Below are 19792 nucleotides of genomic sequence, written 5' to 3'. Positions count from 1 at the left end.
AAAACAAACCTCCCCCCCCCCCCCGCAGCAGATGTCACTCAGAGATAGAGTTCCCCTGAACACTGAAGCTCAATTGGATTTGTCATGTTCACAACAGACCTCCAAAGCAGATTCCGGGAATCCAGAGAAGGCTGGCCTCAGCCAAGACACCTTGACTTTCCATGATGACTTGCGAGGTCACAGGGGGTGCCTAAGGCAGGCACACAGAGAAATGCCACAGTGGGGCACCATCCAACAGGTTTTATGCATGTGCCTACTTGGAATGCATGGGCAATGCTCAAGAGCACTACCGCACTCATACACAACAACTATTCATTTCAACTTTTCAAGACAACTACCTGGTGGAATATGCCCACTACATCCAGAATTTGCCAGACATATCCGGAATACAGCATTCGTCAGCAGTGTCTGGGCAGAAATCAGTCAAATGTCCAGGAAAATCCGGATGTATGACAACCCATGTCATCAGCACTGATGTTGGCAACAACTTTTCTGTCTTGGTTTTCACTGTTTGAAATATGGCAACCCTAAATAATGTGATGGCCCAGTGGTCTGACCTGCCTCATAGCAGAGCCCCCTCTATGAGTGCAGCTCTAGTACTGAGCACAGGCCTTTCTGACTGCCCACTTCCACTGGCACGCCCCAAAATATTGTTGGCTGATGACTTCTTAACTTTTTGATAATGGCCAACCGCAAAGAATTCTCAAAATGTCTTATTACCAGTGCAAGTTGCTTTGATGCAAAGCACCAAGGATGCAAAAATAAAATTAGTGTGGCTGTACCACTTTTTGCTGCCACTCTGCCGTACACTTGGGCCTAGGACTTGCCGATCAGAAGGTTGGTGGTTCGAATCCCTGCAACAGGGTGAGCTCCTGTTGCTCTGCTCCTGCCAACCTAGCAGTTCGAAAACACATCAAAGTGCAAGTAGATAAATAGGTACCGCTCCGGCGGGAAGGTAAACGGCATTTCCGTGCACTGCTCTGGTTCACCAGAAACGGCATAGTCATGCTGGCCACACGACCCAGAAGCTGTACGCCGGCTCCCTCGGCCAATAAAGCGAGATGAGCGCCACAACCCCACAACCCCACAACCCCACAACCCCAGAGTCAGCCACGACTGGACCTAATGGCCAGGGGTCCCTTTACCTTTACCGTACGCTTGGTTGAACTCATCAATTTCTTCTGATTACAATGTCTTATATGAAACTACAATAAAATGTCAAACAGCATATCAGTCTGCATTGGTTGTATACTTCATGTGAGTGGGTGGAATAGAAATACTTCTACAGGAACATGAAAGGAAACTGCTGACAGGCCTGCAATCCCGATACTGCTCTCAACATCCGACTCACCGAGTGTCATAGGGTGATCTCTCTCTCTCTGTGTGTGTGCCTCAGTTTCCACATTTGTGAAATGCTAACTATGGCAACATGTTGTAAACAAACGAAAACAAATCGTGTACAAAACAAGTTTTCATTGGTCACAGTCTAAAGTGCAAACTGGATGTTGTATGTAGTGTGTGTTAACTCCCTGACACTTGAAAAATAAAAAAGACCGCTAACCCTTTCCCCTCTCTTGACTTCCTGCCATGCATGTTTGTTGCAAGTGAACTTATGAAGCAGAACCACTGTCCTACCCAAACCCCATTTGCGACGCAATCTGCCTTCTGTCTCTTAACCTGTATGGAACTCATGATGACTGCCATTTAGAGGTTGACGACATAACATAGTTTTCTTATATATTTCATCTGCTGATAGTTGAAATATGATTTATTGATGGTTTGGTATTTTGTTTTGAACACACTTCGTTTACTGAGAGTTTTGTTTCCGTTGTATTGTGAGCTTTATTTTGTTTCGTTTCTTTTTTTACCGTATTTTTCACTCTATAAGACGCACCAGACCACAAGACGCACCTAGTTTTTGGAGGAGGAAAACAAGAAAAAAAATATTCTGAATCTCAGAAGTCAGAACAGCAAGAGGGATTGCTGTGCAGTGAAAGCAGCAATCCCTCTTGCTGTTCTGGCTTCTGTGATAGCCGCTCAGCCTGCATTCACTCCATAAGACGCACACACATTTCCCCTTACTTTTTAGGAGGGAAAAAGTGAGTTATAGAGCAAAAAATACGGTAATTACAGGATGCCAGGTGACTTCCTGGACATTTGCGAGACAAACATCTAATCTGCCAGTCCTGATGATGATCACAGAGACGTCAAACGCTCCAGCAGGATCTGCACAAAGCAGGGCTGATAAAGCAATGTTCATCCTGTCTAGGATGCTAATTCAACTTGTCTTGATAGAACCCACCTCCTCTGTGAGGTTTACTTCCTATCTTCTTCTAGATTTCCAAGTTTCAAAGACAGGGGTAGCCATCTTAGTCTGTTGTAGCAAACGCTACAAAGAGAGGTCCTTTGGCGCTTAAAATCAGACTATCCAATTTTTGTGGCATCTGAGTCACGGGAGACGTTGGTGCAGGGAAGCCCTCTGGTGGTCAAACCAAAGGGTGCTTTTCTCCAGTTCTATGCATCTCCTCAATTCCTTCGCTGCTGAAGCATCTTCCCAGTGCCTGTGCATTTGCCAGCATTAGACTATTCGTGATTATTTTCCCTTTCTTCCTCTCCCCTTCCAAGCAGCTTTCTGCAACAGTATCTGAAGCTGCTTAAAAAGCACCAAGAAGAAAACAGGAAAGCTACACTGGGATTTCAACTTAGTCAAAATTGAGCGTGGTGATTAATGCCTCAGAGATCTCCAATCAGAAGTGGTACAGCCCAGGACACAGATAGTGTGAAATAGTTTAAGGCAGCTTTCTATGCTCCTAAAATATTACACAGGTGGTTTTGCTCCTTTTGCACAATTTAAACCAATTTCATTTTTTCTCAGTGCAGAATCTGGGCTCTCCTGGTGCAGAGCTCTGATTTTCTTTTTATTTGCAGAAGATATTGGTCTCGTCTCTCATTCTCTCTCTTCACTCCTCTTTCCTTGGAGCACAGATGCACATAATGCATTTTATTTGTATAATTTATAAATGAAAGGAAGCCCATTAAATCATCTGCTGAAATAACACACACACAGTCGTTTCCTTGATAAGCTCGCAGAGGTGGAGAGGAGGAATTCCTGTGCTCGGGCTCTGTGATGAGGTCTGGTAGAGGAGATTACATAATGTGGGAGAGGGTTTATGTAGGTTTCACTGTGATTAATGTTGCATAATAAGGCAGCGAGGAGGGAACAGTATTGCTGGGCTGGGCTTCCAAAGTGCATTTCATCTGAAGGCACAGAAAAGAGAGAAATGGAAATAGAAACATTTTCCACCCTGCACTTTCCCCTGCACAGTTTTGCATAAAAATACAGACCTTCTTCATCCAGCAGAAAGAGAGAGAGAAAGAGAGAGATCGGAGCACTGATAGTCATGGTATGATAGTGCGTCTTTGCCAAGAGGCACGGAGACACAGGCAGCCTGGATCCTGTTGCTCCTGTTGCTGCTATTTATAGAAACTATTGATCCCAGAAGAAGACAGAAGGATGCAAGCATACCATGAGAAAACCAGGCCACATCTGGATCAGCCCTGTGACTCAACCTGGCCTGCTCTTTCATGTTGGACAGCAGTTCAATTTGCAGGTGACTTTGGCTGAATACTGTTGCAAGCCAATCAATCCCAGTCTCCAAGCGGTGATATATTCCATGGGTTCCAGGCGCTAAGTCCAGGTTCGTGTTTCCTTTTGGAAACGAGGCACAAAGGAGACTGTAGTCTGTACATATGGAACATCTGCTTTGAATGCAGAAGGTCTCACTTTGAATCCCCAGTGTCTCTAGGTTTGTCTGGGAGCACGTCAAGGTAGGCAATACTGAGCTAACTTGGCATAATAATAATAATAATAATAATAATAATAATAATTAATTAATAATAAATGTTGCCCATCTAACTGGGTTGCCCCAGCCACTCTGGGTGGCTTCCAAATTATAAAACCACACTAAAACATCAAACATTAAAAACTTCCCTTCAGATGTCTTCTAAGATAGTTGTATATTTCCTTGACATCTGACGGGAGGACATGACTACTGAGAAGGCCCTCTGCCTGATTCCCTGTAACCTCACTTCTCTCAGTGAGGGAATTGCCAGAAAGCCCTCAGAGCTGGACCTCAGTGCCCAGGCTGGACAATGGGGGTGGAGACGCTCCTCCAGGTACAAAGGGCAGTTTCCTAGGTTCTTAAAACCTGCACATCAAAGTCCTGGTTTCTGCGCTTTCATCAGACTGAGGCAGAGCCTCAGGGCCCAGGCACAGTGAGTGGCAAGCCTGCTGACCGATTCTTGCTAAGCACAGCGCACTCCCCATTTCCCATCACTACGCCTTGAAGATACCACTCTCTGTCTGAGCCAATTAAGATCACCTGGTAGGAGCTCAAACAACCTGCAGCAAAGGATATAGCCTTTTACAGCTATAGCCATCCCCATTCGCCGCTGCCTGCCATTAGGAACACAGGAAGCGGACCTCAACCAAACCAGATCACTGGTTCATCTAGCACCCTAGTGCAACTGTTTCCAAACCTTTTTGGGCCACCGTCTGCTTGGTTCCATAAACCCACCCACTCCCAGTGTGCCCATTACCCCATTAAAAAAGCATAATCCCAAATAGCGGTTTGCATGATCCATCAAGGACAATAGCAACACAATACAATTCAAAACAGTAACAATTAATTGCACGTTTATTCAAAATCCAATTTAAACCACAATGGAACCTCAGGTTGTTTACGTGATCCGTGCAGGAGGCACGTTCACAACCCGCAGTGTTCGCAACCCGCAGCGCCACTTCTGCGCACGTGCGTGACGTGAATCGGCACTCCTGCGCATGTGCAAAGTGCGATTTAGTGCTTTTGCGGATGTGCGAGGGCTGAAACCCAGAAGTAACCCGTTCTGGTACTTCCGGGTTTTGGCACGTCCGTAACCTGAAAACGTGTAACCTGAAGCGTCTATAACCTGAGGTACCACTGTATTTGTTTTAATTGATTCAACCAAATTGATGAACTTGATCCAGGAGGTGCCAGCTTTTCAAAGTCTTATAGTCACATCTACTTCCATTGCCCCCCTGGCACCCCCTTGCCTCTTAGCACCTAGGTAATCCTACTGCCTTCTGGTGGGGGGGGGGCAGTACTGCCCACTTTGGGCAAACGCACTGGATGCAAAGCAAGGGCCAATTATGAAATGTGAAAGGGGTGTGGCCTGGATGATGAAGGGTGAAAGGGGTGTGGCCTGGAGAGAGTTCTGAGGGCCAAATAGGGCTGATGGGCTGCATTTGGCCCTGGGCCTAAGGTTCCTAACCCCTGCAGTAGACCATGCAGAACTAGGTGGACTAAAATGTCTAAGGCAGTTTCTGATGTTACAAAGTGCTTATCCACACCTCTTAATCTTTCACTGGTTTTTCTTGGGGGAAACCGCTCTTTAGCACTTAACCAGAGCAAACGGAAATTCAGTTTCCCCCCAAATTGCTATTTGTTCCCTTGGCCAATAAAGCGAGATGAGTGCCGCAACCCCAGAGTCGGTCACGACTGGACCTAACGGTCAGCGGTCCCTTTACCTTTATTGCTTAAGAGAAGGGGCGCTGGTGGTGCTGTGGGTTAAACCACAGAGCCTAGGTCTTGCAGATCAGAAGGTCGGTGGTTCAAATCCCCGCGACGGAGTGAGCTCCCGTTGCTCGGTCCCAGCTCCTGCCAACCTAGCAGTTCAAAAACACGAAAACGTACTGGGAGCCAATGTAGGTCTTTCAAGACTTGTGTCTTGTGGCAACATAACCATACATTAAAATATATTGGGGTTGGGGGAGACAGCGTTTACCCTGTTTGTGCACCCACAAAAATGGCTTAAAGTTCATCTTACCTGCACTGAGCGTCCTCTGGGACATTTTATGGCCGAACAGGTTAATCAACTATTTCTGGTTGGAATTCAGAAATGGTCTCAGGACAGTAAATCACATTTTAAAATTGCATGTTTGGGGAACGAATGCTAATTGCAGCCCTGCCAGAAGGCATTTATTATTTTAGGACTTAAGCTGCAAAATTGCTATGTCTGTGTCAGGGGTTTATACATACTCATTGCTTCTAGTTCACAGCAGGGCTAACTCTGGACAGTTACCAAAAACATTATGGGATTAACCACATTATTCATTTCAAGCATTTTTCACCAGTGTAAACAATCGTGGTTCCCCCCAAAGAATGCTGGGAATTGTGGTTTGTTAAGGGTGTTGAGAAACCTATCACCCTCACAGAACTACAATTCCCAGAGTTACCTAGGAAGAAGGATTGCTTGCTAAAGCACTCTAAACCTGACCCCCACTTTGCTTAACCATTCTCACTCAGCTCCCCCACATTTGCTAGCAAGGATAGCAGTCACCTCCAGAATATATCAGAACAAATACCGGTACTCCATAAAGACTGGGCATAGGACACCTCTGAGGTGTATATTTTTATCACCCACCTTCTTTTAGTGATTGCAAGTTGTTTTAAACAGTTTTTAATGTCATGTTTAAAAGGGACGTGGGTGGCGTTGTGGGTTAAACCACAGAGCCTAGGTCTTGCCAGTCAGAAGGTTGGCGGTTCGAAACCCCATGACGGGGTAAGCTCCCGTTGCTCGATCCTTGCTCCTGCCAACCTAGCAGTTCAAAAGCACAAAGTGCAAGTAGATAAATAGGCACCACTCTGGTGGAAAGGTAAACAGCGTTTCCATGCACTGCTCTGGTTCGCCAGAAGCAGCTTAGTCATGCTGGCTGCATGACCCAGAAGCTGTACACCGGCTCCCACGGTCAATAAAGCGAGATGAGCGCCGCAACCCCAGAGTCGGCCACGACTGGACCTAATGGTCAGGGGTCCCTTTACCTTTAATGTCGTGTTTAAGTGTTGTAACCCGCTCTGGAACCTTAGGGTAGGGGCAAGTAACAACAGCAGCAGCAATAGTCTTGCTCTACCTTAAAAAGTCCCTTGCAAAGGACGTTCCAAAAGGCACAATTAAAATTATAATTGTGATAAAAAGGTAATGAGCAAGAAACAAAGTTGTGCAAAGCTTAAACGGACATATAAATAAGTGAATCTCCTTTCTTCATTACTTTTTAAAAATTGCTTATTGACACCCATAGATCCTGCTCAGTCTTAAACCTATTAAACTGACAGGTGAAATAATGTGTCCACTTACACGCGCCTAACATATTTAGGCTAAATATTGTATTTAACCTCATATTTTGTCATCTCTTTGATCCTCCAATTAAGTCATTACATACTCTCTTGGCTTCGTCTCAGCAATATCCATGGCAACATATAGATGTCATAAATACAGGATTACGATGTCAAAGCAGGAGTCATCTGATGATTAATTGCTATTATTGGAGCTACGCGATGCAGCAGAGTAACGGGCGTTGGGACTTTTCAAGAGCACGAACTTGTTCTCCCTTGCTGTCAGAGTCATGTTGCCCACAAAGCGATTTCTAGCTGGCCTGAAAATTAATCCAGATAAAATTGGAACAGCGGTATCTATTGGTCACTTTCCCCACCAATGCAAGTTTGACCCAAAACAACGTACGAACATTAAAAATATTACAAAATAGCGCCAACATTAAAGATCAAGGCTCAATCTAGACACAGAAAAAAAGAAAGAAAAACGTTTCAGGAAAACGCGTTGTAAACCTCAGAATGGGAAATCACATTGCCAAAAGATAGGACCCCACAGCGCCATCTGGTGCCACAGTGTTAAAACGTATTTAAAACACGTTTTTCTTTACTAATGTAGCTGAGTCCCGAGTCTAAAAACCCTAACAGTAACAAAAGCTTGTGTGGGGCATCTACGCACTTGATCTGGAAGTTGCAATTAGAACAGAGTGCTGCAGCACAATTGCTGACCGGAGTGAGGCCTTGGCAGCATCTAACACAGGCACAGGCAAACTCGGCCCTCCAGATGTTTTGGGACTACAACTCCCATCATCCCTTGCTAGCAGGACCAGTGGTCAGGGATGATGATGATGATAATAATAATAATAATAATAATAATAATAATAATAATACATTTTTATTTATATCCCGCCCTCCCCAGCCGAAGCCGGGCTGAGGGCGGCTAACAACAATAAAACAATACAACATTCTAAAATCATTTCATTATAAAAATAATTCAAATTAAATTGATGGCAACCATTGGGCTAGAGTTCTGTGAAGATTGCCAAAGGAGGGAGTCAGGCTGTGCCCTGGCCAAAGGCTTGGTGGAACAGCTCTGTCTTGCAGGCCCTGCGGAAAGATGTTGAAGTCCCGCAGGGCCCTAGTCTCTTGTGGCAGAGCGTTCCACCACATCGGAGCCACAGCCGAAAAAGCCCTGGCTCTGGTTGAGGCCAGCCTAACCTCTCTGTGGCCCAGGACCTCCAAGATGTTTTTATTTGAAGACCATAAGGTCCTCCATGGGATAAACCATGAGAGGCGGTTCCGTAGGTACGGGGGTCCTAGTCAATTTAGGGCTTTAAAGGTTAAAACCAGGCCTTAAACCTGATCCTGTACTCCACCAGGAGCCAGTGCAGCTGGTATAGCACTGGGTGAATGTGATCTCGCAGTGAGGACCCCGTAAGGAGTCTCGCTGCAGCATTCTGCACCTGCTGGAGCTTCTGGGTCAGTCTCAAGGGCAGCCCCACGTGGAGCGAGTTACAATAATCCAGTCTGGAGGTGACCGCCGCGTGGATCACAGTGGCTAGGTCAGGGCGAGAGAGGTAAGGAGCCAACTGCTTAGCTTGGCGGAGATGAAAAAATGCTGCCTTTGTTATAGCTGCAATCTGCGCCTCCATGGAAAGGGAGGTGTCGAAGATTACACCCAAACTCTTAACGGACGGTGCTGGCACTAATTGCGCCCCTGCAAGAGATGGGAGTTTTCTCCCAATCCCATATCGTCCCAACCCAGCCAAAGGACCTCTGTCTTTGAAGGATTTAGCTTCAACCGGGAGTTGTAGTCCCAAAACATCTGGAGGCCTGACTTTGCCTATGTCTGATCTAACTAACACCTGTTCTCAGAGATCTGTCCTGGTTGCCAATTTGCTATTGGGTATCAGGCGGCAGTGGATCCAACCAATACAGCAGGTTGCTAGGAACGGACAAGACAAGGAAAAGTTCTTACCAGCTGCTTTTTATTCAATATTCACAGAGAGAGGCTTGGAAATGCAGCCTCTTAGCATAATGGAATTGCCCCAAGTGAGTCTCCACCCCCTTCCTCTCTCCCTCATCATTATGTGAAGTGCCCTCTGCCTCTGAGCTCTCTGCTCTCCTACTTTCAATGCTCGCTGGGTTCTGGAAGGGGGGTGGTCTGGAATGATTTCATTTTTTTCTTTTTTTTAAATAATATTTATTAAGTTTTTAACAAAAAGAAGAAAAAGAATAAACAGTTAACAAAAAACACACAAAGAAAATACAAATACAATACAAAAACCGAGATTTAACATAAAAATAAAAAATAAAAATCCCTCTTTCTGATATCTTACAATCATTTACTTATTTTCCTGACTTCCTCACACCTCCCTTTTTTGTATTCCATTTAAAAATTTGTTCAGCAAATTCATACCCTCTTAATTTACCCTTAATTACTTGTCCTCACATATTATAACTTCAAATTTTCATCTGATATCAATCCCTTCATGCATATTCTTATTTTTCCTTATTGCTAGAACCACTTCGTTTCATTCCAACGTCATTAACATTCAATAATTTTACAATGTTTCTGTAGATAGATTTTAAATTTCTTCCAATCTTCTTCCACCGACTCTTCTCCCTCTCTGGAAGGGGGGCTGGTCTGGAATGATTTCTAACGACTGTCTCCTTCTTCTCTGGAAGGGTCAGGCTGGGCAGATGGTCTCCACCATTCCTCCTCTGCCCAGTCCCTGATTGCGCTATGTTCAAGGTCAGGGCCGGATTTAGGTTTGACAAGGCCCCAAGCTAGTGAAGGTAATGTCCAGCTGTCCTTTGTCAACAACAAATTGTTGCTGTTTTTTGTGTTGAATATATGCTATATGGTAATTGATTAATAGGTACAGTATCTAAAGCCATTTGCAACCAGTCCATGCAGAATGTAGGCACCCTGTATATAGAAATGAGCAAACCAGTGATATTTTAGGGAGCAGGCTAGCAGGCGGGGCCCATGACTTACATCATGGGTAGGCAAACTAAGGCCCGGGGGCCAGATCCAGCTCAATCGCCATCTCAATCCGGCCCGCGGACGGTCCGGGAATCAGCGTGTTTTTACATTAGTAGAATGCGTCCTTTTATTTAAAATGCATCTCTGGGTTATTTGTGGGCCCTGCCTGGTGTTTTTACATGAGTAGAATGTGTGCTTTCATTTAAAATGCATCTCTGGGTTATTTGTGGTTGATAGGAATTTGTTCTCTTTTTTTCTCTCCAAAATATAGTCCGGCCCCCCACATGGTCTGTGGGACAGTGGGCCGGCCCCCTGCTGAAAAAGTTTGCTGACCCCTGATTTACATCATAGGAGCCTACACAACACAAAACACTGTTGCTGTATGTAGGTTTTATTTTATTTGTTTTTTTATCTTATATTTTGGAAATGTGCATCCAGTTATTTTTCCCTTTAATTTTTTTTGGGGCCCCCCAAGAGAGTGGGGCCCTAAGCTATAGCTTGTTTAGCTAATACTAATAATACTAATAATAATTTATTATTTATACCCCTGCCCATCTGGCTGACTTTCCCCAGCCACTCTGGGCGGCTCCCAATCAAGTGTTAAAAACAGTACAGGGTTAAATATTAAAAACTTCCCTGAACAGGGCTGCCTTCAGATGTCTTTTAAAGATAGGATAGCTGCTTATTTCCTTCACATCTGGTGGGAGGGTGTTCCACAGGGTGGGCGCCACTACTGAGAAGGCCCTCTGTCTGGTTCCCTGTAACCTCACTTCTCGCAATGAGGGAACCGCCAGAAGGCCCTCGGCACTGGATCTCAGTGTCCGGGCTGAACGATGGGGGGTGGAGACAGTCCTTCAGGTATACAGGACCGAGGCTTTATACGTAATTCATACGTAAATCTGGCACTGTTCAAGGTGTTAGCATATAAAACCCTTAACAGCTTGGGACAAGTTTACCTGCATCGCCTTACGTCAAACATTCCTGCTTAACCACGTCGCTTAGCAGAATTTGGCACTATTACTGGTGCCACATAATACCCATTCTGCATTTGTAAGAGCTTAGTCTTTTAGTGTGGCAGCATCTAGACTTTGGAACTCCCTGTCTATGGACATCAGGCAGGTGCCATCACTGTACAGTGGTACCTCGGGTTAAGTACTTAATTCATTCTGGAGGTCCGTTCTTATCCTGAAACTGTTCTTAACCTGAAGCATCACTTTAGCCAATGGGGCCTCCTTCTGCTGCCGCACCGCCGGAGCATGATTTCTGTTCTCATCCTGAAGCAAAGTTCTTAACCTGAAGCACTATTTCTGGGTTAACAGAGTCTGTAACCTGAAGCGTATGTAACCTGAAGTGTATGTAACCAGAGGTACCACTGTACTCTTTCCAGCATCTGCTAAAAACATTTTTCTTTAGACAAGCCTACCCAGATATTTAGAAAGTTGGTGCAAGTTTAATCTGTATTTATTATTTTATTTATTTTAACTTTCCAAAGGTCTTGAATCCTGATTAATTTTTCTTATTGATAATTTTATTGAGCTTTTTTTTTCAATCAAGGGGTGCATAAATTTTATGAAAAATAAATCATAAAATAATATAAAAGGCCGGCTGAACACATCCCAACCATATTAACAGGTGGCACAAACACATAAAACCCTCCAAATTATGGGCCAAAAGCCTGATTAAAAATGAAGTTTTATTTTTTGTTTTTGCTTGGGCATCTAAAAATAGATCAAGGTGGTTTGGAATATTTGAGAAAGATCTGCGATCAAATGAAATCAGAGGGAAGGATTTGAATTATGAGCAGCAGATTGAGAAGGACAATAAATGTAAAATAGGAAATACTTATTAGATAAGGTTTGACATATATTGTAGGATGTTATGGGTGGGGATAAAAACACCACAGAGGTAATTTTAGAAGAAAACGTATATTGAATGTGAAGTTAATGTGTTTAAGTTTTCAAAATTGAATAAAATTTATTAGGGGGGGAGGGGAGAGATCAAGATGGCAAATGCATACTTTTCACCAGTGTTGTTGTTGTTGTTGTTGTTGTTGTTGTTGTTGTTGCTGTTGCTGTTGCTGTTGCTGTTGTTGTTGTTTTGCCTCTGTAGTCCTTTCCTGAAGACTGGCTTAGCCCTGGCAATTCAGCCATCTGCATTCAGGGAATGCAGGGGATATATTTCTGAAATAAACAAGCAAAGTATAAAAAGCATCCTGGCCATGTGGGAAGTTTATTGCTCCTTTTGGTGGACCAGATGGCAGGCTGTTATCCAACAGCTCCCTTATGCAGCCAGATCATTTTTCAGCATGCGAAAAGGTGCGCTGAAAACATTACCTTGCCCTCATGCTGAAAACTGATCAGGCTGGGGGTGATGGAATTGCCAGAGGACCACTTTGCCACGTGCCCAGGTGCAACATGCCCTAAAATTACCTTTCAGTTCTGTGAATTAGTGCTGGATCCAGGAAGGAGCTAAGATGATGCCTATGAGCAAGGGGAAGAGTAGGCCGTTGCTGCTCAGGCTTGGCCTGGCAACTGTTAACAGAAACTTAAAATAAATATACAGTAATTGTAACACTAGCCTTTGTGCATAACACCCGTGAGAGAAGAGGTGGCAGACTTCTAGTTGCTACAGTAGAAGTTGCAGAGAAGCAACACTGTCTATAGTACTGTAAGGCAAAGTACCAACTATTCTTTTATTGGAAGCAGAGCAAAAGTGCTTGCAATCCTAATCTCAAGTTACCTGGGAGCAAGCCCCTTTGAATTCAACAGGACTTGCTTCTGAGTAGTCGTAGTTATGCTTGCGCTGCAACTTTTTGCTACTGTGTTGATTTATCACATTTGTAACCGGCCTTCTCTCCAAGGACCTCAGCGTTAGTATAACTGCAACATACCGAGTTATTCATATCTTGGTTTTTGCTACAACAATTGGAGCAGTGACTCGGGAGGGGGGGGGAGGCAGAATGCAAATTTGATTTGCTGACACATTATGGGAAGGTGTGCAATTTGTAAAAGAAATGATGTCTGGGTTCTTTCCCGTTTTTTATACGATCTAACTCAGCACTATTTTTCAAGAAAACCTATTCCGTTCCAGAAGTCCGTTCCAAAACCAAAGCGTTCCAAAACCAAGGCACGCTTTCCCAAAGAAAGTACAGTGGTGCCTCGCAAGACGAAAAGAATCCGTTCCACGAGTCTCTTCGTCTAGCAGTTTTTTCGTCTTGCGAAGCAAGCCCATTAGCGGCTTAGCGGATTAGCGCTATTAGCGGCTTAGTGGCTTTTAGCGGCTTTTAGCCGCTTAGCAGCTTAGCGGATAAGCGGCTTAGCAGCTTAGAAAAAGGGGGGGAAAGGGGGAAAAACTCGGAAAAACTCGCAAGACATTTTCGTCTTGTGAAGCAAGCCCATAGGGAAATTCATCTTGCAAAGCACCTCCAAAACGGAAAACCCTTTCGTCTAGCGGGTTTTTCATCTTGCGAGGCGTTCGTCTTGCGGGGCACCACTGTAATGCAAATCAGACTAATGTGTTTCAGACTTTTAAAAACAACCCCTAAAACAGCAATTTAACATGGATTTTACTATCTAATGGGACCACTGATCCATAAAATGAAAGCAATATTCAATGTTGTTGTTGTTTAGTCATTTAGTCGTGTCCGACTCTTCATGACCCCATGGACCAGAGCACACCAGGCACTCCTGTCTTCCACTGCCTCCCACAGTTTGGTCAAACTCATGCTGGTAGCTTCAAGAACACTGTCCAACCATCTCATCCTCTGTCGTCCCCTTCTCCTTGTGCCCTCATAAATTATTGTAGGTGGTAAAAATTAAAATTATTATTTTTTTCTTACCTGCACTGATAATAGTCATTGTTTGGATGGGGGACTTTTATCCATTTCCTCAATCAACACAATCAATCAGTAGCTGAACTGGGTTCCACACGGTCCCCAAAACAAATTAATGGAAAAAGCCTCAAAAACAAAAATGCAAAATAAATAGCAAAAACAAAAGTGCCAAACTTAATCCATTCCAGAAATCCATTTGACTTCCGAAATGTTTGAAAACCAAGGTGCAGCTTCTGATTGGTGCAAGCGCCCCGGAAACAATAGCCAACAGCTGCATCAGACATTCGGCTTCCGAAAAACGTTCGAAAACCGGAACATTTACTTCTGGGTTTTTGGCATTTGAGAACCAAGGTGTTTGAGTACAAAGGTACCACTGTATATTTTTAACAGCAGCCTGACAGTCAGAAGGTAATGTTTTCCCATCACTCTCCTAGAATGACATGCCTTGCTTGATTTCTGTGCATGAGACTGCAGTTTAAGGTGCAGAAACAGAACCAGTTTTTATTTTTATTTTTAAAAAGAGAGTTGGCAACATTACACGCACTGAATCACACTGTGTCCCCTCAAACAAAGCTTCTTCCAGTATAAATGTATAGATAAAAGCATATGGTAGAAAGAAACACACTCTGGCAGGCAAACAGGATTGCAATGTTCCCTCAGCGGCAGCTTGATATACGGAAACTGGCAAATGAAGCTTTTATTACAGCTCAGAGACTGCAGGCGGTTGGATTAGATGACCACTGGGGATTCATTCCAAATCTATGATTCTAAGATGAGCATTATCACCAGCTAATATCTGCACAAGAGAGACTTTGTCTGTGTGGGCAACCTTGCTCAGAAGACCAGTACCACTATTTATTGCAATGCCCGCTGTACAGTGGTACCTCGGGTTAAGTACTTAATTTGTTCCGGAGGGCCGTTCTTAACCTGAAGCACCACTTTAGCTAATGGGGCCTCCTCCTGTCGCCGCACCATCGGAGCACGATTTCTGTTCTCATCCTGAAGCAAAGTCCTTAACCCGAGGTACTATTTCTGGGTTAGCGGAGTCTGTAACCTGAAGCGTCTGTAACCTGAAGTGTCTGTAACCCGAGGTACCACTGGATATGGAACCAAGAGACCAATTTATAAAGCCCCTGCTTACAAATGGAACACACTTGAACAGGGCGGAAAAGGTGAAATGGCTGCTGAGTGATACTGATGACTTGTAACTTATAAAGTAGCACTACAGTGGTACCTTGGGTTAAGAACTTAATTCGTACTGGAGGTCCGTTCTTAACCTGAAACTGTTCTTAACCTGAGGTACCACTTTAGCTAATGGGGCTTCCCACTGCCGCCACACTGCCAGCGCGCGATTTCTGTTCTCATCCTGAAGCAAAGTTCCTAACCCGAAGTACTATTTCTGGGTTAGCGGAGTCTGTAACCTGAAGCGTCTGTAACCTGAAGCGTCTGCAACCCAAGGTACCACTGGATATGCGTTGGCAGCTAGGAGGATCAGGAGAAAAGAACTAGATAAAATAGCGGTCAATTGCAAAGGTGATTCAGACATTTAAGCTGGCACATCCAATCTGAGAACCCCCTGCTATTCTATCATATGCAACAAATAATTTCAAGGAGACGTGACCGTGGTTCATTGTATTTGCAGTGCCTGATGTTTTTATGTTTTTTATGGTTATTGTTGTTTTTCTTTTTGTTTCCTTTGTGAATGATGCCATGGCCTTTGGCTAGTGCAATAAAGTTTATGCTATGACTGAGCCCAGGAGGCATGGCAAAGGCCCCCTGCGCCTCGGCCCAGCCCATACGAATCTGCCGCACACACAAAAATATCTTCACATCACACTGCTGTTAAAGTCACAAATATGCTGGCTGAAAAGCTGGAGATGGATTTAGGTTTGGTGAGGCCCTAAGCTACTGAAGGTAATGGGGCCCTTTATATGTCCAGCTGTCCTTTGTCAACAACAAATTGTCACTGTTTTTTGTGTTGAATATATGCTATATGGTATTTTATGGACCTAATAGGTATCTAAAGGCATTTGCACATGTTGCCTTGCAACCAGTCCATGCAGAATGTAGGCACCCTATATATAAAGGTACCCCTGCCCGTATGGGCCAGTCGTGTCCGACTCTAGGGTTGTGCGCTCATCTCATTCTAGAGGCCGGGGGCCAGCGCTGTCCGGAGACACTTCCAGGTCACGTGGCCAGTGTGATATCGCTGCTCTGGCGAGCCGGCACCAGAGCAGCACACGGAACGCCGTTTACCTTCCCGCTATAAAGCGGTACCTATTTATCTACTTGCACTTTAAGGGTGCTTTTGAACTGCTAGGTGGGCAGGAGCTGGGACCGAAGACGGGAGCTCACTCCGCCATGGGGATTCGAACCGCTGACCATGCGATCGGCAAGTCCTAGGCACTGTGGTTTTATATATATATATGGTAAAGGTACCCCTGCCCGTACGGGCCAGTCTTGACAGACTCTGGGGTTGTGCGCCCATCTCACTTAAGAGGCCAGGGGCCAGCGCTGTCCGGAGACACTTCCGGGTCACGTGGCCAGCGTGACATCGCTGCTCTGGTGAGCCAGAGCCGCACACGGAAACGCCGTTTACCTTCCCGCTGGTAAGCGGTCCCTATTTATCTACTTGCACCCGGAGGTGCTTTCGAACTGCTAGGTTGGCAGGCGCTGGGACCGAGCAGCGGGACCGCACCCCGCCGCAGGGATTCGAACCGCCGACCTTTCGATCGGCAAGCCCTAGGCGCTGAGGCTTTAACCCACAGCGCCACCTGCGTCCCATCCTATATATAGAAATGAGCAAATCAGTGATGTTTCAGGGAGCAGGCAGGCAGGCAGGGCCCATTACTTACATCAGGGGTCAGCAAACTTTTTCAGCAGGGGGCCAGTCCACTGTCCCTCAGACCTTGAGAGGGGCCGGACTATATATTTTTTTTGTGGGGGGGGGGGATGAACGAATTCCTTTGCCCCACAAATAACCCAGGGATGCATTTTAAATAAAAGGACACATTCTACTCATGTAAAAACACGCTGATTCCCGGACCGTCTGTGGTCTGGATTTAGAAGACGACTGGGCCGGATCCGGCCCCCGGGCCTTAGTTTGCTTACCCATGACTTACATCATAGGAACCTACACAACACAAAACATTGTTGCTGTATGTGGGTTTTATTTCATTTGTTTTTTATCTTATATTTTGGAAATGTACATCCAGTTTTTTCCTTTCCTTTTTTGGGGCCCCCCAAGAGAGTGGGGCCCTAAGCTATAGCTTGTTTAGCTTATACATTAATTTGGCACTGACCCTAAGTATAAAACGCTGGAGTGAGCCAAAGGAAAACAAAGTAGAAACAAAGGACCTTGTGGTGGCAGTGCAGTGGAAAAGACTTTCTGAATCTCTAGCTGTGGGTTTTTCCTTCTTTTTTTTAATTGCAAAACCAAAGCAATTATCTCTCCCAGCTATGAAGATAACCTTCAGCCTGCTATAAAACCCATTCATGCTTGCCCTCTCAGTCTGCTCCCTCTGCCAGATGAGAACAATCTACCCCAGGGTCTGGCTGATAGTTTCCTCCTCTTGATAACAGAAGAATGAATCTAAATTCCCATTCTTTTCCCTCCCCCCCAAAACTGGAAGGCTATTTCCTCTGCAAACACTTAACCCCTCCAAAAAGAAATTTATCCCCAGTCCAATATAACAGTGCTCAGATTACAGGATGGATTGTCAGAAAAGAACCTCCCTGGGTATCTTTTGTGATTTTTACAAGGGTGCCATGAAATGGCAAAAATTGGAGGAAAATGAGGAATGATGTTTGTGGGTTTTCTTTAGGCTGCAGTGGTGGCCAAACTTGGCCCTCCAGATGTTTTGGGACTACAATTCCCATCATCCCGGAACACTGGTCCTGTTAGCTAGGAATGATGGGAGCTGTAGTCCCAAAATAGCTGGAGGGCCAAGTTTGGCCACCACTGCTAGGATACATTTATTATTATTATTATTATTATTATTATTATTATTATCCCAATAATTTGAGCACTGAACCCTACTTTCCATTATTTTAAAAATGAATATCTCTCTCTCATTTTATTTTTGGAAATTTTAACAAATTTTAACAAGGTAACATAACACAAGGCCAGATCATAGAATCATAGAATTGTGGAGTTGGAAGGGACCATGAGTGTCATCTAGTTTCAACCCCCTTCAATGCAGGAATCTTTTGCCCAATGGGGGGCTTGAACCCACAACCCTGAAATTAAGGATCACATGCCGAGCTGAGCTAATTGAGCCAGGGAGCTATCAAAGAACAAAAAAGAAGAAGGCTATAACAATTACAAAGCTTCCCAGTCAACCCTGCCCTATCCTTGCTGTAATCCATCCATCCATCTATTATTATTATTATTATTATTATTATTATTAAAACCAAACTTTTAAAATATTAGCACAAGTTTATGTTTCGATGTGGCTTCTGTTCCTTCCCGAAGAGGCTGCAGCAGCGAGATGAGTTTGCAGGTTTGTCTCTCTGCAGAAAGACCACACAGCTCTCCGAGACATTATGCAAGGAACACTGTATTCCACTTAAGCTCTACAGGCCAATTAGTATTGGCCAGAACAATACGTTGCATGGCCAAGATGCATTTCCTAACCCCCAACCCCTATTTATTCTCCGCAAAGCAGCACTGAGTAGGGAGCGGGGACAGAGTTTGCAAAATGAATAAGTAAATAGTGATTACAGTATGATGGTGGTGATGGGTGATTTGGAAGAAATACAACTTTGTTGCATGGTATGTAATCCCAAGCCACAGGCTTTTGCTTATTCAAAGAAGAAAAATGGAAGATAAACTACTAGCTATAGGTGGAAACAGCAAGATCGTTAAGGAAAGGCCAGTGCTGTAGGACTGATAACTGACCCAGGGGAATAATAATAATAATAATAATAATAATAATAATAATAATAATAATTTATTTATTTCTTTATACCCCGGCCATCTGGCTGGGTTTCCCCAGCCACTCTGGGCAGCTTCCAACAAAATACTGAAATACAATAACCTATTAAACATTAAAAGCTTCCCTAAACAGGGCTGCCTTCAGATGTCTTCTAAAAGTTTGGTAGTTATTTTTTTCTTTGACATCTGGTGGGAGGACGTTCCACAGGGCAGGTGCCATTACCGAGAAGGCCCTCTGCCTGGTTCCCTGTAACTTGGCTTCTCGCAGCGAGGGAACCGCCAGAAAGCCCTCGGCGATGGACCTCAGTGCCCGGGCAGAATGATGGAGGTGGAGACGCTCCTTCAGGTATACTGGACCGAGGCCATTTAGGGCTTTAAAGGTCAGCACCAACACTTTGAATTGTGCTCGGAAACATACTGGGAGCTAGTGTAGGTCTTTAAATACCGGTGTTATGTGGTCTCGGCGGCTGCTCCCAGTCACCAGTCTAGCTACCGCATTCTGGATTAGTTGTAGTTTCTGGGTCACCTTCAAAGGTAGCCCCACACAGAGTACATTGCAGTAGTCCAAGCGAGAGATAACCAGAGCATGCACCACTCTGGCGAGACAGTCCACGGGCAGGCAGGGTCTCAGCCTGCATACCAGATGGAGCTGATAAACAGCTGCCCTGGACACAGAATTTACCTGTGCCTCCATGGACAGCTGTGAGTCCAGAATAACTCCCAGGTTGCACACCTGGTCCTTCAGGGGCACAGTTACCCCATTCAGGACCAGGGAATCCTCCACACCCGCCCGCCTCCTGTCCTCCCAAAACAGTACTTCTGTCTTGTCAGGATTCAACCTCAATCTGTTAGCCACCATCCATCCTCCAACTGCCTCCAGGCACTCACAC

General features: G+C 44.8%; 1 long non-coding RNA gene across 1 annotated transcript; it reads right to left on the bottom strand.

Annotated features, from left to right (window-relative positions):
• Window positions 1-1492: 1492 nt before the first annotated feature.
• Window positions 1493-7203, bottom strand: LOC307224477. Its single transcript, XR_013842564.1, has 3 exons — window positions 7088-7203; window positions 2147-3258; window positions 1493-1801 (listed from the first exon to the last, which is right to left on the bottom strand). It is a non-coding gene; the product is annotated as an uncharacterized lncRNA (long non-coding RNA).
• Between the last annotated feature and the right edge of the window lie 12589 nt (window positions 7204-19792).

The sequence above is a fragment of the Podarcis cretensis genome (assembly GCF_951804945.1).
Source record: "Podarcis cretensis genome assembly, chromosome: 9".
In the NCBI taxonomy this organism is placed as follows: domain Eukaryota; kingdom Metazoa; phylum Chordata; class Lepidosauria; order Squamata; family Lacertidae; genus Podarcis; species Podarcis cretensis.
This window is presented reverse-complemented; position numbering and strand designations above follow the sequence as displayed.